Source organism: Somniosus microcephalus, unplaced genomic scaffold, assembly GCF_052327205.1.
Source record: "Somniosus microcephalus isolate GS21.2 unplaced genomic scaffold, FLI_Smic_1.0 unresolved_chr3, whole genome shotgun sequence".
Taxonomy (NCBI): Eukaryota; Metazoa; Chordata; class Chondrichthyes; order Squaliformes; family Somniosidae; genus Somniosus; species Somniosus microcephalus.
This window is the reverse complement of record NW_028225181.1, coordinates 73,412,806-73,431,307: the sequence shown is the minus strand read 5'-3', so window position 1 is coordinate 73,431,307 and position 18,502 is coordinate 73,412,806. Positions and strand designations below refer to the sequence as shown.

The window sequence follows — 18,502 nt, the reverse complement described above, 5'->3', positions numbered from 1 at the left end:
CAAAGTGGATAACCTCGCATTTATCCACATTATACTGCATCTGCCATGCTTCTGCCTAATCACCCAACCTGTCCAAATTATACCGGAGTTTTTCGGCATCCTCCTCACACACGCCCACCCTGCTTTGTGTTGTCTGCAAACTTGGAGATGTTACATCTAGTTCCCTCGTCCAGATCATTTATATATATTGTGAATAGCTGGGGTCCTCGGACCGATCCCTGTGGTACCCCACTAGTCACTGCCTGCCACTCGGAAAAAGACCCGTTTATTCCAACTCTTTGCTTCCTGTCTGCCAACCAGTTCTCTATCCAAGTCAGTACCGTGCCCCCAATCCCATGTGCCTTAACTTTACACGCTAATCTCTTCTACGGTACCTTATCGAAAGCCTTCTGAAAGTCCAAATACACCACATCCACTGGTTCTCCCTTATCTATTCTACCAGTTACAATCTCAAAAAATTGCAGTAGATTAGTCAAGCATGATTTACCTTTTGTAAATCCATGTTGACTTTGACCGATCCTGTCACTGTTTTCCAAGTGCTCTGCTATTACATCTTTTATAATGGACTCTAGCATTTTCCCCACTACCGATATAATTCCACGTTTTCTCTCTACCACCTTTTTTGAATAGTGGGGTAATATTAGCAACCCTCCAACCCATAGGAACTGTTCCAGAGTCTATCGAATTTTGGAAGATGACCAGCAATGCATCTACTATTTCTAGGGCTACTTCCTTAAGTACCCTAGGATGTCGATTATCAGGCCCTGGGGATTTATCGGCCTTCAATCCCGTCAATTTCCCCTAACACCATTTCCCTACAAATACTGATTTCTTTCAGTTCCTCCCTCTCATCAGACCCTATGTTCCCCGACATCTCTGGAAGGTTATTTGTGTCCTCCTTTGTGAAGACAGAACCAAAGAATGTATTTAATTGGCCTGTCATTTCTTTGTTCCCCATTGTAAATTCCCCTGATTCTGACTGCAAGGGACCTATGCTTGACTTCACCAATCTTTTTCTCTTCACATATCTACAGTTAGTTTTTATCTTCCCTGAAAGCTTACTCTCATACTCTATTTTCCCCCTCTTAATTAATCCCTTTGTCCTGCTTTGCTGAATCCTAAACTGCTCCCAATCCTCAGGTTTACTACTTTTTCTGGCCAATTTATATGTCCTCTCCTCGGATCTTATGCTATCCCTAATTTCCCTTGTTAGCCACGGTTGAGTCACCTTTTTTGTTTTATTTTTATGCCAAACAGGGATGAACAAATTCTGTAGTTCATCAATGCAATCTTTGAATGTTTGCCATTGCCTATCCACCATCAAGCCTTTGAGTAACATTCCCCAAGCAATCCTACCCAACTCGCGCCTCATACCATCGTAGTTTCCTTTATTTAAATTCAGGACCCTAGTCTCTGAGTCAACTACTTCACTCTCCATCTTAATGAAAAATTCTATCATATTATGATCGCTCTGACCCAAGGGGCCTCGCACAACAAGATTGCTAATTAATTATTTCTCATTACATAATACCCAGTCTACGATGGCCTGATCTCTAGTTGGTTCCTCGACATATTGGTCCAGGAAACCATCCCGTAAACACTCCAGGAATTCCTCCTCCAGAGGATGGTTACTAATTTGTTTAGCCCAATCTATATGTAGATTAAAGTCACCCATGATAACTGCTGTGCCCTTATTGCACGCATCTCTAATTTCCCATTTAATGCCATCCCCAACCTCTGCATTACTGTTTGGAGGTCTGTATAACACTCCCACTAACGTTTTCTGCCCCTTGGTATTTCTCAGCTCTACCCATACAGATTCCACATCATCAGAGCTAATATCCTTCCTTTCAATTGTGTTAATCTCCTCTTTAAAAAGCAATGCTACCCCACCTCCTTTTCCTTTTTGCCTATCTTTCTTGAATATTGAATACCCCTGGATGTTGAGTTCCCAGCCTTGGTCACCCTGGATCCATGTTTCCGGAATCCCAATCATATCATATCCGTTTACATCTATTTGCGCAACTAATTCATCCACCTTATTACGAATGCTCTTTGCATTAAGACACAAGGCCTTCAGGCTTGTCTTTTTAACACTCTTACACCTTTTAGAATTATTATTTACTGTGGCTATGTTTGATTTAAACCCATGATTTCTCTGACTGCCACTTTTGTTTTTCTCCTTCCTGTCTTTTGCTTCTATCCTTGTTTCCCTTTCCTCTGTCTCCCTGCTCAGGTTCCCAACCCCCTGCCATTTTAGTTTAAACCTTCCCCCAGAGCACTAGCAAACACTCCCCCTCGGACATCAGTCCCGGTCCTGCCCAGGTGCAAACCGTCCGGTTTGTACTAGCCCCACCTCCCCCAGAACTGGTTCCAATGTCCCAGGAATTTGAATCCCTCCCCCTTGCACCATTCCTCTAGCCACGTAGTCATCTGAAATATCCTTCTATTTCTACTCTGACTAGCACGTGGCACTGGTAGCAATCCTGAGATTACAACCTTGGAGGTCCTATTTTTTTATTTACCTCCTAACTCCATTTATTCAGCTTTTAGGACCTCATCCCATTTTTCTACCTATACCGTTGGTACCTATATGCACCACGACAATTGGCTGTTCACCCTCCCCTTCCAAAATGTTCTGCAGCCGCTCTGAGACATCCTTAACCCTTGCACCAGGAAGGCAACATACCATCCTGGAGTCACGTTTGCGGCCGCAGAAACGCCTATCTATTCCGCTTACAATAGAATCAATTCAATTCAATTCAAATCGCTCTGTTGGCATGATAAGGTACATCTTATGTTGCCAAAGCATCAAAATACATTCATGGTTGAACACATAAACGCAGTTCTATTCATACAGTGTATAAACAGGTATATCCCTGAGTGTATAAATATACATTTGCATTATTTATATATACTCTTTTCTTAGGTTTACTGGTTGTCCCTCTGTTCATGGCAAGCTGTAACCTAGTGTGCCACCAGTGCTACACAGCTTCTCTCCTCCCCCAGTAGGTATGGGAGTTTTTGGTCGTCATTCAGATTTCTGAATTCAGGGCATATTTGTGAGAATTTTTGGTAGAAATTCTCCCTGATGCCCTGATATTTTCCACAGGCTGTGAGGAAGTGCATCTCTGTCTCCACTACTCCCTGACTGCAGTGAGAGCATATCCTGTCCTCTCTTGGCAGCCTGGTCTGCCTGTGTCTGCCTTTTTCGATCGCTTATTACTATAGCTCTCCCACTCTTTTTCCTCCCATCCTGTGCAGCAGAACCACCCACGGTGCCAGGAAATTGGCTGCTGCTGCCTTCCACTGATAAGCCATCTTCCGCAACAATATCCAAAGTGGTATATCTGTTTGAGAGGGGGATGCCCACTGTAATGAAATCTGTTTGTTCTTGCCTGTATTCGTTTTGCACTCATGTATATTACCCTCCCCCACACGGTGTATGGTTTCACTTCCTCTTTCCTGACTAACCTGTATGGCTCATTCCTGCGAGCCAGTCAGTGTGTTGAGATGTTAGCTCTGATCTTAGTGATTAAAAGCCAACTTGTTAAAGTCTATAACTTCTAGTTTTGTGGTTATTGAAGGCACATCACCCACAGGGGACCCCTGCACTACCTGCCTGCACCTGCTACTCTGCCTGGTGGTCATCCATTCTCTTCCTGCCTGTGCAGCCTTTACCTGTGCTGTGACCAACTCCCTAAACGTGCTATCCACGATGTCCTCAGCATCGCGAATTCTCCAGTATGTATCCACTCACAGCTCCAGCGCCGCAATGTGGTCTGTCAGTAGCTGCAGCTGGATACACTTCCCGCACACATGGTTATCAGGGACACAGGAATCGTCACAAGAATTACAGACACCCTATAAACTCCGCCGCCTCGCTCTTTATATCACCGCCGCCGCTCCTCACAGGTCCACTGCTGTGGGGCCAACCTGCTCCACCACCTCACTTTATATCACTGCCGCCGCTCCTCACAGGTCCGCCGCCACCGCCACTGTGGGGCCTACCTGTGCCTCGGATTATAGATACATAGAAGATAGGAGCAGGAGTTGGCCATTCGGACCCTCGAATACCTGAAGGAAAGAAATTTGCAGGGTTACAGGGAAAGGGCGGGGAGTGGGACTCCCTGAAGTGGTCTTGTAGAGAGCCGGCATGGCTCAACAGGCCGAATGGCCTCCTTCTGTGCTGTAACCATTCTATGATTCTATAAAATATTAGAAAGTTTGTTCCACAGAAGCACCAGGTTTATCTGCTTTTATTGATGAATTTAAAAAGTCTCTATTAAAACCTGAGCCAGTGTGTTGTGAGCCAAAGAGCCTTGTGTCCAATGAGGGGAATAAAGGCCCACAGCCTCCCCTGGCCCCGGGCCCTGAACAAGGGACTGGAGAAACTCGCTGCCCTGCGGATCAGGCAATCAGCCAGCGCTAGTCCCGCCCCTCGGGCTCTCCGATTGGTTGGAGGACCCGCCACTGGCTCGCTCCTCCAGCCCCGCCCCGCTCGCTCCCTATTGGTCGGAAGCTCCCGTCAATCAGGCCGCGGGCCCGGGTCACGTGTCCCCGAGGAGATCACGTGCTCCGTCCAACTGACGCCGCTCGGTCTGGGGCCTCGCGGTCTCTCAGGTTTTTCTATTTCTCTTTATTCTCTCCCGATCCCCCCCTCCCCCCCCAACCCACGCGATTCTCCGCCCAATCGGAGCAGAGAAAACTCACTTTGCGTCACCGATTGCGACTCTGGAACCGACATCAAGGCCTTTCCCCGGAATGCCCCGCGCCAACTCCGTCCGGCAGGATCCGAGTGCGCAGGCGCAGCTCCGAGTGTGGGGGGGTGTTTGGTGTCCTCTGGGCATGCACAGTTATTACCCTTGGTGACCGGGAGGGGTCGCTGTACCGGACTCGGCCCAAACCGTCGCTCCGTGTGCGCATGCGCGGACTCTCGGCTGTCAATCAATCAACTAACTGCCAGAAGAGGTCGCTGGTGAGAACAGTGAAGAAAGAAAGACTTGCATTTCTATAGCGCCTTTCACCACCACCGGACGCCCCAAAGTGCTTTACAGCCAGTGAAGTATTTTTGAAGTGTAGTCACTGTTGTAATGTAGGAAACGCGGCAGCCAATTAGCGCACAGCAGGCTCCCACAAACAGCAATGTGATAATGACCAGATATTCTATCATTTTGTTACATTGATTGAGGGATAAACATTGACTAGGACACCGGGGATAATTTCCCTGCTCTTTCCCACATTACAACAGTGACTACACTCCAAAAGTACTTCATTGGTTGTAAAGCACTTCAAGGCGTCTGGTGGTCATGAAAGGCACTATATAAATGCAAGCCTTTCTTTCTTGAAATAGTGCCATAGGATCATTGACGTCCACCTGCGAGAGCAGACGGGGCCTCAGTTTAACGTCTCATCAGAAAGATGCCACCTCCGACAGTGCCGCACTCCCTCAGTACTGCACTGCAGTGCCAGCGTAGATTTTTGTGCTCAAATCTCTGGAGTGGGACTTGAACCCACAACTTTCTGACTCAGAGGCGAGAGTGCTACCACCTGAGCCACAGCTGACACTAAAGAAGAAGCAGTTCTGACGAAAGGTCATCGACCTGAAACGTTAACACTGTTTCTCTCTCCACAGATGCTGCCTGACCTGCTGAGTTTTTCCAGCATTTTCTGTTTTTATTAAAGAAACGAGGGAGTGATTGCTGATGGGAAGAATGTTGGGTCGTCCTGCGCATGCGCACCTCCCTGGCGGCTGAGGTGAAACACCGACTCGCCCCCACCTGAGCCGCGCACGCATCCCAGATGTTGCGGCTCCGCATGCGTGCCCGATGTTCCAACGGTGGGGTTTTGTGCGCTGAGCATGCGCATTGCGGACCGATCGGGACGGGCGATTGTGGAGCAGGAGGGAGAGCGCGGGGGCCATGAGCACATGCGCGGGACTCAGAGTCAACAGAGTGCTTTCTGAAGTGCCGGGGGCTTGTGGGTATTACAGCCGCCATTACTGCTGATTCTTTCAAACAACCTGTGCAGCAGCTGGGGCCTGAAAATCAGTTTCACTGCCCCTAGGTTCGGAAAATTAAACAAAAGTTTGCCTCTGATCCTTTTCTGAACTCGATTTACAGGGTTATAGAAGTGGAGCAGTTACAGGCGGGAAGCTCAGACCAAACATCACGTCAAAATCTGACAGAGTCACTCGATTCATCAGGACCTGAATATCATCGGCCTTTGCACATGGAAGGAGAAAGCAGCGATGACAAACCGCACATGTGTTCAGTGTGTAGACACGGATTCAGCTGATCGCCTGACCTGGTGGGACACGTGCACCGTCACACCGGGGAGAAACTGGGTAAAGGTGGGGACAGTGGGAAGGTAGTCAGTTCCCCATCTGCATTGGAATTTCAACGGCGCAGTCACACCAGGGACAGTCAATTCACCTGCTCCGTGTGTGGAAAGAGATTTGTTTGTTCTTCCCACCTGCAAACACACCAGCGAGTTCACACTGGGGAGAGACCATTTCAATGTCCTGACTGTGGGAAGAGCTTTAAAAGCCCTGGGCATCTGAAGCGACACCAGCTTGTTCACACTGATGAGAGGCCATTTACAGGTTCTGACTGTGGGAAGAGCTTTAAAAGCCCCAGGATCTGAAGGGACACCAGTGCCTCCACACTGTGGAGAGGCCATTCACCTGCTCCATGTGTGGGAAGGAATTCTTGCAGTCCTCCACCCTGCTGACACACCAGCTTGTTCACACTGATGAAAGGCCATTTAAATGTTCTCATTGTGGGAAGAGCTTTAAAATCCCCCAGGAGCTCAAGCAACACCAGTGAGTTCACACTGGGGAGAGGTTGTTCACCTGCTTCGTGTGTGGGAAGGGATTCACTCAGTCATCCACCCTGCAGACACACCAGCTTGCTCACACTGACGAGAGACCCTTTAAATGTTCTGAATGTGGGAAGAGCTTTAAAAGCTCCTTGGAGCTGAAGAGACACCAACACCTACACACTAGGGAGAGGCCATTCACCTGCTCCGTGTGAGGGAAGAGATTCGCTCAGCCCTCCAACCTGCTGATACACCAGCGAGTTCACACTGACGAGAGACCCTTTAAATGTTCTGACTGTGGGAAAAGCTTTAAAAGCCCTGGGGAGCTGAAGAGACACCGGCTCCTACATGCTGGGGAGAGGCCGTTCACCTGATACGTGTGTGGGAAGGGATTCGCTCGGTCCTCCAACCTGCTGGCCCATCAGCGAGTTCACACTGGAGAGAACCCTTTAAATGTTCTGGCTGTGGGAAAAGCTTTAAAAGCTCCAGGGAGCTGAAGAGACATCGGCTCCTATACACTGGTGAGAGACCGTTCACCTGCTCCGTGTGTGGGAAGGGATTCAGTCAGTCATCCCACCTGCTGATACACCAGTGAGTTCACATTGACGAGAGACCCTTTAAATGTTCTGACTGTGGGAAGAGCTTTAAAATCTCGAAGAGCCTTAAGAGACACCAGCGTGTTCACACTGATCATCGAATCTAACAGCACAGAAGGAGGTGATTCGGCCCATCGTGTCTGTGCCGGCTCTTTGAAAGAGCTGTCCAATTTAGTCCCAAACCCCAGCTTTATCCCCAGAACTCTGCAAACTAGTCCTCTTCAAGGACATGTCCAATTACTGTTTGAAAGTTCCTGTGGAACCTGATTCCAGCATCCTTTCAGATGGTGCGTTCCAGATCTTAACAACCCTCTGTGTGAAAACAATTCTCCTCATTTCCCTCTAGTTCTTTTAGCAACTATTTTAAATCTGTGACCTTTGGTTACTGACCCACTTGCCAGAGTGAACAGTTTCTCCCTACTTGCTCGATCAAAACCCCTCATCATTTTGAACCCCTCTATTAGGTCTCCTCTTAACCTTCTCTGCTCTAAGGGGAACAATCCCAGCTTCTCCAATCTCTCCACATAACTGAAGTCCCTCATCCCTGGTACCATCCTGGTCAACCTCCTCTGTATCCTCTCCAAGGCCTTGACATCCTTCCTAAAGTGTGGTGCCCAGAACTGTACACAATACTCCAGCTGAGGCCAGAACCCTGCAGCTGTACAACACCCTGGTTAGACCACACCTGGAGCACTGTGAGCAGTTCTGGGCACCACACCTTAGGAAGGATATATTGGCCTTGGAGGGAGTGCAGCGTAGGTTTACCAGAATGATGCCCGGACTTCAAGGGTTAAGTTACGAGGAGGGATTACACAAATTAGGGGTGTATTCCCTGGAATTTAGAAGGTTAAGGTGTGATCTGATTGAAATTTTCAGGATATTAAGGGGAACAGAGGGTAGATAGAGAGAAACTATTTCCGCTGGTTGGGGATTCTCGGACTGGGGGCATCATCTAAAAATTAGAACCAGACCTTTCAGGAGTGAAATTAGGAAACACTTCTACACACAAAGGGTGGTAGAAGTTTGAAACTCTCTTCTGCAAACGGCAATTGATGCGAGATCAATTGTTAATTTTCAATCTGAGATTGATAGGTTTTTGTTACCCAAAGGCATTAAGAGATATGGGCCAAAGGCGGGTGTATGGAGTTAGATTGCAGATCAGCCATGATCACATTGAATGGCAGAACAGGCTCGAGGGACTGAATGGCCTCCTCCTGTCCTATGATTCCTAACTAGTGATTTGTAAAGGTTTAGTGTAACTTCCTTGTTTTTGTATTCAATGGCCCTATTTACAAAGCCAAGTACCCCATATGCTTTCTGAACCGCCTCACCAACTTGCCGTGGCACTTTCAAAGATTTGTGAATATGGACCCCCAGGTCCCTCTGCTCTTGCACCCCCTCAAAATAGTCCCATTTAGATTATACGGCCTCTCCCTGTTGTTTCTCCCAAAGTGCATCACTTCACACTTATCCTCATTTAATTTCATCTGCCTTGTGTCTGCTCATTTCACAGTCTGTCTCTGTCCTTCTGAAGTCTGCTACTACTATGCTCACTATTTACTACGTTGCCAAGTTTTGTATCATCCGTAAACTTCAAAATTGTACACCTATACCCAATCCAGGTCATTTATATATAACAAGGAAAGCAATGGTCCTAATCCCGACTTCTGGGTGAACCCACTGCATATTTCCCTCCAGTCAGAAAAACATCCCTCAGCACTGCTCACTGTCTCCTATCCCTCAGCCAATTATATACCCAAATTATCTTCATCCCTTTAATTTCCTGTGCTTCTATTTTCCGAATAAGTCTCTTATGTGGTACTTTGTCAAATGCCTTTAGAAAGTCCATGTATACAACATTTGCTGCACTACCTTCATCAACCCTCTGTTACTTCATCAAAGAACTCAATCAGGTTAGTCAGACACGATTTATCTTTAACAAATCCACACTGGCTGCCCCTTATTAACCCATGCTTCTCCAAGTGAGAATTAATTTTAACCTTGACAATGGTCTCTAGTCGTTCACCCACCACTGACATTAGACTGATTGGCCTGTAGTTAGCAGGTTTATCCCTCTCCCCTTTTTTAAACAGGGTGTAACATTTGCAATCCTCCAGTCCTCTGGCACCCCTCCCATATATCTGAGGGAGATTGAAAGATTGTGGTCGGAGCTTCTGCTATCTCCACCCTAGCTTCCCTCAACAACCTAGGATGCATCCCATCCGGACCGGGTGACTTGTTAACTTTGAGTGATGACAACCTATTTAGCACCTCCTTTCTATCCATTTTTATCCAATTTCTCGACTCCCCCCTCCTCTACTGCGACATGAACTTCATCCTCTTCTTTTGTGGAGACAGATGCTAAGTGCTCATTCAGTACCTCAGCCATGCCCTCTGCTTCCGTATGATGTGCTCCTATTTGGTCCCTAATCGGCCCCACCATTCATTTAACTATCCTTTGACTTTGCATATGTTTATAGAAGATTTTTGGGTTCTCTTTTATGTTACCCGCTAATCTTTTCTCATATTCACTTTGCCCTTATATCCTGTTTCAATTTCCCCCGCACTCTCTGTATGCTCCCAGTTTTTGACTGTATTCTCTACCTGACATTTGTCGTAAACCTCCTTTCTCTGTTTTATTCTAACCTCAATATCCTTTGTCATCGGGAGCTCTAGCTTTGGATGCCCATCTTTCCTCCTTATGGGAATATGCTTGGTTTGTACCCGAACTATCTCAGCCTTGAAGGCCTGCCATTGGTCATTCACTGTTTTCCTGGACAATCTTTGTTTCCAGTCCACCTGTGCTCGATCCCTTCTCAAATCACTGAAATTGGCTCTCTTCCAGCTGGGTATTTTCACCATTGATTCTTCTTTGTCCCTTTCCATAACTACTTTAAACCCAATGATATTGTGATCACTGTTAACCAGATCCCTCCTGTCCCAGAACCGATGAGAGACCCTTTAAATGTTCTGACTGTGCAAAGAGGTTTCAGAGTTCATCCAACCTGCTGAATCACCAGCGAGTTCACACAGATCTTTAAAAAAAGGAAGATGTTTTAGAAAGGCTGGCGGCACTATAAGTTCACAGCCATCTCAGAGTAGTGTCCCTTTAATTACAATCTCGCGGAACAAGAAGAATCGCTGTCCCTTTAACTACCACAAATCCCTGTGTGGAGGAGAGGGGGAGATACAGTCTGTCCCAGTAACTCTCGCAGAACAGAATTAATGACCCTGTCCCATAAGGGCTTGACCCTCCCCCACTCCCTGCGTTTCCTCAAGTGTCTCATCCTTAAAATTCTCAGCCTTGTTTTCAATTCCCTCCGTGGCCTCGCCCCTCCTTATCTCTGTAATCTCTTCCAGCCTCTACAACCCGCCGCCCCCCCCGGCCGAGATATTTGCGCCCCTCTATTTCTGCCCTCTTGAGCATCCCCGATTTTAATCGCTGCACCATTGGTGGCCGTGCCTTCAGCTGCCTGGGCCCTAAGCTCTGGAATTCTTTCTCTAAACTTCTCCATCTCTTTGCCTCTCTCTCCTCTTTAAGATGCTCCTTAAAACCTACTTCTTTGACCAAGCTTTTGGTCATCTGCCCGAATATCTCCTTATGTGGCTCGGTGTCAAATTTTGTTTTATAACGCTCCTGTGAAGAGCCTTGGGATGTTTTACTGCATTAAAGGTGCTTTATAAATACAAGTGGTTGTTGTTGTTTCCTGAACCTAATAATAAATTCCCCAGAGGGGAAATAACTTGTACTTTTACTCCCAAATATTAAAAAGTTTGTTCTACAGAAGCACGGGGTTTATCTGCTTTTATTGATTAATTTTAAAAGTCTCCATTAAAACCTGAGCCAGTGTGTTGTGAGCCAAAGTGCCTTGTGTCCAATGAGGGGAATAAAGGCCCACAGCCTCCCCTGGCCCTGAACAAGCGACTGGAGAAACTCGCTGCCCTGCGGATCAGACAATCAGCCGGCGCTAGTCCCGCCCCTCGGACTCCCCGATTGGTTGGAGGACCCGCTGCCGGCTCGCTCCTCCAGCCCCGCCCCACTCGCTCCCTATTGGTCGGAAGCTCCCGTCAATCAGGCCGCGGGCCCGGGTCACGCGTCCCTCACAGACTTTGCAAAGAAAGCCTCGCGCGGTCGCCGGGCGGAGCTGCTGGTCGGTGGGAGCGGGGTCGGGAGATTAATAAACTGCGGGTAGGCCGTGCTGCAGAGTTTATAAAGTTGGAGAACGGCCTCAGGCCCGAATGAGATCCCGCGGCCCGGTCTGTGTTTTGCCGGACGGCAGCGGTGAGGCTTTTTCTTGGTGACAGGCCCGGGTTACGTGCCGCCATCTTGGTGGAGGAAAGACAGACCGGTTCCCCCTGCAGCACGGCGCATGCGCGGCCGTCTTCTCTCCTCCTGAGGCGGTCCCTGGGCCCGAGGATGACACGCTTCCGCTAACAATGGGTTGTCAGGTGACTGATGAGTGCAGCACCAGGAAACCCGGACAGGAGAAACCACAACTGGATCGACACAGCAGAGCTGCCAATCCAGAGCCGGCTTGTTTCTGGGCGGGCGCTGGATGTGGAAGTCGGTCCCTGGCCGCCTGTGTAGGTCTTTTTGTTGCTTCAGTTTGAGCTGGAGTGGAGATGGAGGAGAAGCTGCTGGATTTAACCCCCAGTACTTCTGAGCCCAGGAGGACCCAACAATTTCCAATGTGATGATAGCAAAATACTGCAGATGCTGGAAATCCGAAATAACAACAGAAAATGCTGGAAAAACTCAGCAGGCCAGGCAACACCCGTGGAGAGAAATTAAAAGTCAACGTTTCGGGTGAACCCTTTTTGAAAAATTTTTTCCAATGTGAGACTGTCAAGGGAGGTGGATTCTGGGGGAGATTAGTTTGTTACACAGACACTGTCCCTACAATGTAAAGGAGTATTGTTTTAGGAACAAGTATTTCTGTAGAGGCTTTTAATCTATTTTACACATGCAGATTTTTAAATTCATTCTTGGGTTGTGGGCGTCGCTGTTAAGGCCAGCATTTATTGCCCATCCCTAGTTGCCCTTGAGAAGGTTGGGGTGAGCCACCTTCTTGAACCGCTGCAGTCCGTGTGGTGAAGGTGCTCCCACAGTGCTGTTCGGGAGGGAGTTCCAGGATTGTGACCCAGTGACAATGAAGGAATGACGATATATGTCTAAGTCAGGATGGTGTGTGACTTGCAGATGATGGTCTTCCCATGCACCTGCTGTTCTTTTCCTTCTAGGCGGTAGAAGTCGTGGGACAGGTAGGGTGGCAGGTTCCCTTCCATAAGAACACAAGAATTAGGAGCAGGAGTGGGCCATGCGGCCCCTCGAGCCTGCTCCGCCATTCAATAAGATCATGGCTGATCTTCGACCTGAACTTGACTTTCCCGCCCGATCCCCATATCCCTGAGGGACATTAGTGAACCAGTTGGGATTTTACGACAATCCGGCAGCTTTTATCATTACTTGTTTTTCTAGTACCAGCCCCACAAATTCCCAGATTCATTGAGCTCAATTTCACAACCTGTCTTTGTGTTTTTGTGGGTTCTCTCTCATCCTGTTTTATATTCATTTTACAGGGTATTCGAAGGGGAGGATTTGTAGACAGGAAATTTCCACCCTTCCCTCACCTTCTCCCCATATCCCTTGATCCCTTTAGCTTTAAGAAATATATCCAACTCCTTCTTGAATATATTTAATGAATTGGCCTCTACTGCCTTCTGTGGTAGAGAATTCCACAGGTTCACCACTCTCTGGGTGAAGAAATTCCTCATCTCTGTGCTAAATGGCTTACCCTTTATCCTTAGACTATGACCCCTGGTTCTGGACTCCCCGGCCTTCGGGAACATCCTTCCTGCATCTAGTCTATCCAGTCCTGTTAGAATTTTATAGGCTTCGATGAGATCCCCTCTCAATCTTCTAAACTCCAGTAAGTATAAGCCCAATCGACACAATCTCTCCTCATACGTCATTCCTGCCATCCCAGGTATCAGCCTAGTGAATCTTCGCTGCACTCCCTCCATGGCAAGAACATCCTTCCTCAGATAAGGTGACCAAAACTGCACACAATACTCAAGATGTGGTCTTACCAAGGCCCTGTATAACTGCAGCAAGACATCCTTGCTCCTGTACTCGAATCCTCTCGCTATGAAGGCCAACATACCATTTGCCTTCTTAACCGCCTACTGCACCTGCATGCTTACCTTCAGCGACTGGTGCACAAGGACACCCAGGTCTCGTTGCACTTCCCCTTCTCCCAATCTATTGCCATTCAGATAATAAGCTGCCTTCCTGTTTTTGCCACCAAAGTGAATAACCTTGCATTTATCCACATTATACTGCATCTGCCATGCGTCTGCCCAATCACCCAACCTGTCCAAATCATATTGGAGTTTCTGTGTGGATGAGGCTTCAACCGATCGTCCAACCTGGAGAGACACAAGGACACCCGCACCATGGAGAAACCGTGGAAATGTGGGGACTGTGGGAAGGGATTCAATTACCCTTCTGGGCTGGAAACTCATCGACACAGTCACACTGGGGAGAGACTGTTCACCTGCTCCATGTGGGAAGGGATTCACTAATTCAGCCCACCTTCTGACACACCAGCGAGTTCACACTGACAAGAGACCTTTTAAATGCTCCGACTTTGCGAACTGCTTTAAAAGCTCTGAGGAACTGATTCACCACCAGCGAGTTCACACTGATGAGAGACCATTCCATTGCTCTCATTGTGGGAAGAAGTTCAGGTGTTCATCCAATCTCATTGAACATCAGTGAGTTCACACTGGGGAGAGACCATTCACCTGCTCCGTGTGTGGGAAGGGATTCATTAATTCAGCCCACCTTCTGAGACACCAGCGAGTTCACACTGACAAGAGACCTTTTAAATGCTCCAACTGTGCGAACTCCTTTAAAAGCTCTGAGGAACTGATTCAACACCAACGAGTTCACACTGATGATAAACCATTCAGTTGCTCTCACTGTGGGAAAAGGTTCAGGGAGTCATCCCATCTCATTGTACACCAGCGCACTCACACTAGGGAGAGACCGTTCACATGCTCTGTGTGTGGGAAGGAATTAATTGATTCATCCACTCTGCTGAGACACCAGCGAGCTCACACTGGGGAGAGACCGTTCACCTGCTCCGTGTGTGGGAAGGGATTCGCTCAGTCATCCACCCTGCTGAGACACCAGCGAGTTCACACTGGGGAGAGGCCGTTCACCTGCTCCGTGTGTGGGAAGGGATTCTCTCAGTCATCCAACCTGCTGACACACCAGCGAGTTCACAAGTGACTGCAGGGGTTGGATTCTGCTGTTATTGCTGCTGTTAATCACATCCAGGACTGAACCATGTTCATTCTGACAGTTGAGGTTTATTTCTGCTAATGTTAATATCCACTATTACTAGGCTGGAGGTTAATATTCTCAATATATAGCTGATTGACTTGTTGGGGCTGCAGTGTCCCATTAAGAACCGTTGTCTGTGATCGTTCCCCTTAATTCAGGACTTTCATAAGAAATTATTTGACAATAAAATTATGAATTTTACTTTAACCCTAAATTGACCTTTGGTACAAAATCTACAATTCAGTATCTGAAAAGTTCCTCTGATTAACATCTCCAATTAGAAAGTGCTGATTAATCCTCACTGACAATTCTTACTGACTTGCACATTACACACAGTGGCACCTCCATTATCCACCAGAAAGAAGGGGAATGGGAATTGGCAGAGAATTGAGAGTCCCCAAGTGTTGCCTCCACTGTCTGGTACAGCAATCCCCTCAGCACAGGAATGGAGACAAGTGCAATCCCAGTAACAGGCTGAGTTTAATCTTTCTGGGCCTGTGGGGTTGGTTTATATCAGACAGGAGGAGATTGGTGTCAGTGACTGTGGGGTTGGTTTACATCAGACAGGAGGAGATTGGTGTCAGTGACTCTGGGGTTGGTTTATATCAGACAGGCGGAGATTGGTGTCAGTGACTGTGGGGTTGGTTTTTATCAGACAGGAGGAGATTGGTGTCAGTGACTGTGGGGTTGGTATATATCAGACAGGAGGAGATTGGTGTCAGTGACTGTGGGGTTGGTTTATATCAGACAGGAGGAGATTAGTGTCAGTGACTATCTAACCCATACTGTACCTGCCCTGGGAGTGTTTGATGGGACAGTGTAGGGGGAGCTTTACTCTGTATCTAACCCGTGCTGTATCTGCCCTGGGATTGTTTGATAGGACAGTGTAGAGGGAGCTTTACTCTGTATCTAACCCGTGCTGCACCTGCCCTGGGAGTGTTCGATGGAACAGTGTAGAGGGATCTTTACTCTGTATCTAACCCGTGCTGTACCTGACTGGAGATAGTTTGATGGGATACGTGGTGTTTGTCTCGATGACCACAATATTTAACCCAAAGCCAATGTGATATAAACGCATGAGCTTCTTAATAGAGAATTAAAGTTGGTGACACTGGACACCTGAACCTGCTAATTAATAGGACAAGGGGTTCGCTAGAATCTTACACCCCGAGACTCTTTTCTACTCCTTTCTAAGTTTTACCATTTGATGCATATTTTTTAGATTTTAGGAGGAAGAAAAATGTATCAGCTCCCATTTCTCTGCGTTAATCTGCATCTGCCATCTCCCTGCCCCATTTATAACCTGTGTATGCACTGAAGTCACTGACAGGCCTTTCACAGTTGGCCAAGGTCCCTTTTTTGGCATCATCTAGAGATTTTGATCTTGCCCCATAAACTCAGGCCCAGAACATTTCCCTATATTAAGAGCCATGGTGCCAACACTGACCCTGGGGCACACCACTGTTTACATCCCTCCAGTCTGAAGAACATCCATTAACCACTACTCTCTGTTTTCTGCCCTTTACCCAACTTCCTATCCACACTGCTCCACTCCCTTTAATACCATGAGCCTTAATTTGATCAACAAGCCTCCGGCCCTCACCCATGTTGTTGATGAGGAGTAGCCGCTCCAGAGGTCAGTCCTGGTCCTGGCCACCTGATCGAGCTCTGCACCCACTGCACCAGCTCTGCCTTGCTGAGCTTGGCTTCCACACGACTCACCCTCAACCCGCTGCCCAGCAGAGCCGCTGCTTCCAGCACCTGGTGCTCCTCCTCCCGCAGGTCGTCCTCGGACCTGGCCATCAGCACCAGGTGGGAGCCAGCCTGCAGCCTGGGAGCCAGCATCAGGGACAGCCTCTTCCCCAGACCCCTGGAGGCGGCCATGATGATGCACAGGCTCTTGCCGAGGTCCCTCAGTCCTCCATCCATCCTCGCCACTTCCTCTTGCATCAGATCCGACTCCTGCTGATCTGTATCTTGTCAGCACCAGCCATCCGCACTTTGATCAAACTGGGCAACTGGTCTGCATTGTTGCAGTCTAGAATGTTTTTTTCATTAATTCTCAGGAGTGGGCGTCACTGGAAAGGCCAGTATTTATTGCCCATCCCTGGAGGTTGAAGGCTCTGTAACCCTGTCAGGAGTGCTCCTGCCACAGGACTCAATATCCACCCCCTCCACCACTGGTGCACTGTGTCTGCAGTATGTACGGTCTACAAGATGACCACGGTCAGGCCGCGTGGAGTCAAGGGCCAGGTAACAGAATGGATGGAAAGATCGCAACAAACTTCCCTTAACTCCAATCCTCTGATTTCTGTTTTGTAGCCATCTTTCCATCCATTCTGCTGCCTGGCTCTTCACTCCACACGGCCTGACCTTGGTCATCTTGTCGATCTTACAGACTGTTTATGGATCGCAAGTTGGTTACAAAACAGAAAACAGAGAGTTGGGGTTGGGAGTAGCTACTCAGATTGGGAAAAGTTGGGAAGTGGTGTTCCACAGGGATCGGTGCTGGGATCACTGTTGTTCATAAACGATTTGGACTCGGGAATGAGAAGAACAATTTCAAAATTTGTCAAGGACACCAAATTGGGAGGTAGAGTTAATACTGAGGAAGACAAAATGCAAGAAGATATTAATAAATTTCAGAATGGGCGTGAAATTGGCAAATTAATTTCACTGTAGATCAGTGTGAGGTGGTGTGTTAATGAATTTCACTGCAGATCAGTGTGAGGTGGCGTATTTTGGTGGGAAGAATAATGAGGCCACACACTACTTGGACAAGGGGGTGAAATTGGGTTGCTTTGTGCCTCCTGTGATATTCAGCAGGAGGTTAGCAGTGGCGGTAGACGGTAGCGCCCCGCGGCACTGCACCGCCGGCAATGACGTCATCACCATGTGCAGCACCCCGGCTGCAACCTTGTGTTGCGCCCCCTGACCTATCACCGGACGATATGTCCGACAGGGTCAGGGGTCGTTCCTGCAGCCGCAGCAGTGCCACTTAAAGGGCAGGTGTCTGGCGGCAACTTTTTATTTTGGCTGACTGCCAGCACCTGCCCCCTTCCTCTTTCTTCTTCGGGGTGTCGGCTGCGATCGCTCAGCCCGGCATTCCTCTTGATCCGACACCCCACTCCCCAGTGGTCCAGCAGGGCCCCGGTGTGCGCGGTGCTAGGCTCCTCCTCGTTAATCAGGGAGGGAGGTCTGCTATGATGCGCTGCTATGTGCTGACGGGCATGGCGCTGTTACACAAAGCACCGTGAACTTCACTGGTAGCGCCCCAAGAGGGAGGGGAGCACTCCAGTAGCACCCCACCTCCTACTTGCGGCGCTACCACTGAATTTAATGTGCGGGGCGCTAACTTTTTCACGGGGCTAAAATTAGCCTGGTGACGTTAGCGACCCAAAGGGGGCATCACCGAATTTCCCCTTAAGCATCTAAATGGGCTGGAGGAGCAGAGGGATCCAGATACACAAATCACTAAAAGTAACAACACAGGTTAATGAGGCCATTAAAAAAAAAGCACTGGGGTACATTCCTAAAGGCGCCTTCTGTTCTGTGCCTAGGAGCTCTGAACCATGGCAGAGAGCGGCTGGGACACGTTTCTCACACGCCTCGAGATTAACCCGCACGGCAACTTTGCTGTCAGTGAAGAGACAAGAAAGACCAAAGTGCCGTTTGCCCCTCTCAGTGTGGCCCTGAAGGACTGTGTCCAGGCTGGAGTTCTGTTCCCGCCGTACGA

At 48.3% G+C, this 18,502-nt stretch overlaps 1 pseudogene; it reads left to right on the top strand.

The window, feature by feature from the left end:
• Positions 1-5,817: 5,817 nt before the first annotated feature.
• LOC147092021 (uncharacterized) lies at positions 5,818-14,712 on the top strand (annotated as a pseudogene).
• Positions 14,713-18,502: the final 3,790 nt, after the last annotated feature.